This window comes from Echinops telfairi, unplaced genomic scaffold, assembly GCF_000313985.2.
Source record: "Echinops telfairi isolate 266 unplaced genomic scaffold, ASM31398v2 ScPeMD7_9;HRSCAF=40, whole genome shotgun sequence".
Classification (NCBI taxonomy): Eukaryota; Metazoa; Chordata; class Mammalia; order Afrosoricida; family Tenrecidae; genus Echinops; species Echinops telfairi.
In genome coordinates, this window is record NW_022103906.1 from 16,448,577 (window position 1) to 16,453,441 (window position 4,865).

Here is a 4,865-nt window from a genome sequence, read left to right on the forward strand (position 1 = left end):
TCAAGCCCTACCAGGCCTCCTACACCCTCCTCACCACCAATTTTGGATCACTTGTTGTTCATTATGGATCCAAGTAAAGTGAAATCCTTGACAACTTCAATTTTTTCTCCATTCGTCAGGGTGTTGTCTATTGGCTTAGTTGTGAGGATTTGGTTTTCTTTACATTGAATTGTAATCCTGAATTCTGAAATCTGCAGTTATTGATCTTCATCAGCAAGTGCTTCAAGTCCCCCTCACTTTCAGCAAGCAAGGCTGTGTCATCTGCATATCACAGGTTGTTAATAAGCCTTCCTCCCATCATGATGCTGTGTTCTTACTCATATGTAGTCCAGATTCCCAGGTTATTTGCTCAGCCTGATGATTGGATAAATATGGTGAGAGGATACAACCCCGATGCAAATATTTGCTGAGATTAAACCATGCAATATCCCCTTGTTCTGTTGGAATACACCTCTTGGTCCTGATAGCTTCTGCATAAGCACAATGAAGCATTCTGGAATGACCATTCTTCTCAATTGAATGGTCTTGTATAGCCTACATAGCCCAACTAAGTATCTTTAAAAAAATCATTTTACTGAGGACTCCTACAGCTCATATAACAGTCCATCCATCCATGTGTCAAGCACATTTGAACATATGTTGCCATCATCCTTTTCAAAACATTTCCTTTCTACTTGAGCCCTTGGTATCAGATCATTTTTTTCTCCCTCCCCCCCCCTCCCACCTTCATGACCCCTTGAAAAATTATAAATTTATCATTTTCATACCATACACCATTTTCTGTCTACCTTTAACCATGTTTCTGTTGTTAATCACCCTGGGTGGGGGATTATATGTCAACCAATCATGTGATCGGTTGCCGCCCCACACCTTCCCCCTACCCCCATGGTATCACTACTCCCATTATTGTTCCTGGAGCATTTATCTGTCCTGGATTCTGAGTGTTGAGAGCTTTTATCTGTACCAGTGTACGTGCTCTGGTCAAGCTGGATTTGTAAGGTAGAACTGAGGTCATGATAGTGGTGAGGGGTGAGGGGTGGGGAAAGCATTAAAGAACTAGAGGAATGTTGTATGTTCTGTCGGTGCTATACTGAACCCTGGCTGGCTCATCCCACCATTGTGACCTTCTCTGAGGGGATGTTCAATTGTCTATAGATGTGCTTTGGGTCTCTACTCCACTCCTGCCCCTCGTTCGCATTGATATGATTATTTGTTCTGGGTCTTCTGATACCTGATCTCATTGGTACCTTGTGATCACACAGGCTGGTGTGCTTCTTCCATGTGGACTTTGTTGCTTCCCAGCTAAATGACCACTTGTTTATCTTCAAGCCTTTAAGACCCCAGGTGCTGTATCTTTTGATAGCTGGGCACCATCAACTTTCTTCACTGCATTTGCTTATGTACCAATTTTGTCTTCAGCAATCGTGTCGGGAAGGTGAGCATCATGGAATGCCAGTTTAATAGAACAAAGTGTTTTTGCATTGAGGGAGTACTTGAATAGAGAGAGGCCCAATGTCCATCTGCTACCTTAATACTTAACAAATAACTATATGTACATAGACCTATAATTCCTATTGTTAGATATGAATATATTTACATATGTGCATACCTGTATTTAGACCTCTATAAATGCCCTTTGCCTCCTAGTTCTTTCCTCTATTTCATTTTACTTTCCTCCTGTCCCACTATCATGTTCAACCTTCATTTGGCTCCCAGTAATTCCTCTCAGCTACATTGCACTTGATTAAGCCCCACCACGCATCCTATACCCTCCTCACCATTGATTTTTAGATCACTTGTTGTTCCCTTGTGCTTGGGTTTGTTGACTCCCCACTTCCTTTCCCCCACCTCCTCTTCTCCCATGTCCCCCTAGAACCATCGGTTCATTGTTTTCTCCTTGGAATTGTTTATCCTGCCTATCTTACTAGATAGCCATGAAAAAGCAAAAACAAAACAAAACACAACAAAAAAAGGAAAAGCCTATAACTAGTTCCAGGTCTGTCTGTTGACCTTTACGAGTGTTTTTCAGTCAAGTCTGATGAGGTGTCATGCCCTGTCCCTGAAGTCGATTTTTGGGTCTGTTGCACTCCCTTCATGGTTCGCCCCCTGGGTGGTGGGGTCAGATTGGGCACAATTCCCGTACTGTGTCTCCAGTACAACTCATTGGCTCCTTCAGTATTTCAACTCCAGCCTTGAATTTTGTTCTCCTTCAGTTCTTTCAGCTTCAGATATACTCAGTGGGTCCTTCCCTGTGGGCTTTCTAACTCCAGATCTCTCACATTTCACTATAATGCTTTACTTTGTCTTCTTCATCTGCCTTTTGAGATTCTCTGTTCAGCTCTTTTACGTCATCATTTCTTCTAGTTATTGCTACTCTAAGTTCAAGACTACATTTCAGAGTCTCTTCTGATACCTACTCTGGTCTTTTCTTTCTTGTTTTTGTTTTTTAATGACTGTTTGCTTTCTGCAGGTACGCTGTTTTTGATGTCATCCCTAGCTCATCATCGGGCCTCTGTCCTTAGTGTTCAATGTGTCAAATCTGGTTTTGAATTGGTTTTAAAATCCAGGCAGGATAGCCCAAGGTCTTATTTAGGCTCTTGTGGACTTGCTTTAATTCTCTTCAGCTTCACTACGAACCCGCATATGAGCAATTTGTTTGTTCCACAGTTGGTCTCTGTTCTTGTTTTGGCTGATGCTATTGAGTTTCTCCATGGTCTGGTACCTATTAAGAGCTTTAAAAAAGTTATTGGAAGGTTAATCAGATTGGACTAAACACTGCATGGTGGCAGATAGATCAACTAGGAGGGAGGAGGGTAATGTAAACCTAGAACGTTGTGCAGGTGGCGACAATTCCGATGACTCCTAGAGAAAACTGGAGGCCACAGCTAGTAATTGGTTAACACTGTGGGGGTGGGGAGCGGAGGAAGAGCTCGCAGCTTAAATGACTCCACACTTTGAGTTCCGTTAGCTGGAAAGATGTCGAAGTCATTAACAGAAATTGGAGTCAAGAAGGGCAGCTATTTTGTGGGGCTGGATGGAGCTGAGTTTAATTGTAGATGACTTCGAGGTGACAGTGGGACATTTACAGTGTCAATGCCAAGGATGCAGTTGGCAGTGGGTGAGGGGCTGGAGAGAGGGGACAGACTTGGCACTAACAGATTCACAGTCATCTCGGAGTGGTCGGAGTGGACGCACCTTCCATGGAATGCGAGCAGAGGGAACTGGAGGGAGGGGATGGGAGAAATCACTGCTCAGGGGGACTGACTTTCTGCTTGTGGTGCTGGAATTGTCTGGAAAACATAGGACTGCCAAACATGAAGAACTTACTCAATGCCACTGAATTATGCAAGAAAAAATTGTTGAATTGGCAAGTGTTTTGTTATATATCTCACATATATAACACACATATAACATGTTTTGCTATATATATACATATAACCTATATAAAGCATAATATATATAATATATAATATGTATTACTACAGCACACACATATAACATGTTTTGTTATATATATACATAACATATATATAAAGCATAATACATATATATATAAAACTACAGTTGAAGGGGGAATAAAAGGAAAGGGGAAGAGGAGAGCAGCCAAGAAGCCCGAGGAAGCTCCCACCCCTATAACATCCTCTAAGCCAAAGGGAGCTGGGCAAGGTCGGCACTGGCTCACCTTGGGAAGAGCCCCAGGAGAGCAAATGCTGGGAAAAGGCCCTTTGCTTTGCAAACAAGCAATCAATGTTGACATTTTAAAGCACAGAAACTTTGTAGTACACACTTTCTGGGATGACAATATTAAAAGGAAGTCACAAAACCGAAAGCAGCTTCGATCCGTTCCTGCGTCTGGCAGATGAATGCACACAGAGTTAGAAGGAAAACAACCCTGGGGCCACAAGGCTTAGCGCTGGAGTCCCTCCCTTCCTCCCAGTGGCCAGCCTGGTTTCCCAGCAGGAGGACACGACATCCCCTTCAAGGCCTTTCATTCTCCACTCGCCCAGCAAACATTTACTGAGCTCCCACTGGGTGCCAGGTCCCAGGAACACAAAGACGATGGGACCAGGGACCCGCCCACTGCCCCCCTGGCCGGGAGCAGCTCTCAGAGGTAGCTCAAAGGTGGTGGGGAAAGCAGTAGCAGGGTGGGAGGCATTTCAAGACCCCTCTAAAGTGCACTTCCCTGAATAGAAGGCTGGCAGATACAAATTGTCACTTCTCATAATGGAGCCAAGTAAATTGGGGTCTGTGAAATGGCATCTGCTGCTCTGTGTCCCCTCTGCCAGCAGGGTTGGTTGACCCAGTAAACAGCACTTGTGTTTACTAAACGCTCGTGAACAGTCTCACCTTTCTTCATCACATCCTTCTCATATAGGCTATCATCCTTAAAGACTTGTTTCTTCTCAGAGATTTTGGTTCCATTCCTACTTTGTCGTTGTTGTTCCTGATGTGTAGACAGCACTACTTGTATGGCTTGGCTCAAGCACCCCTTATTTCTCCTTATTCTTTAACACTTTAAGGAGGTCCGAGGCAGCAGATTTGCCCAGTGCAATACACTGTTTAATTTCTTGACTGCTGCTGCCATGACCATGAAATGAAATCCTTGACAACTTCAATCTTTTCCTGGCTTATTGGAAGGTGGCCGGTACAGCCAGTTGTGAGTATTGGGGTTTTCTTTACAGTGAGTTGCAATCCAGACTGAAGTCTGCAGTCTTTGATCTGCACCAGCAAGCGCTTTAAGTCTCCCTCACTTTCAGCAAGCAAGGCTGTGTGCGGTGAACATCCCAGGTTATTAATGCATCTTCCTCCAATCCTCGTGCCCTATCTTCTTCATTTCATACAGCGTCTTGGATTATTTGCTCATC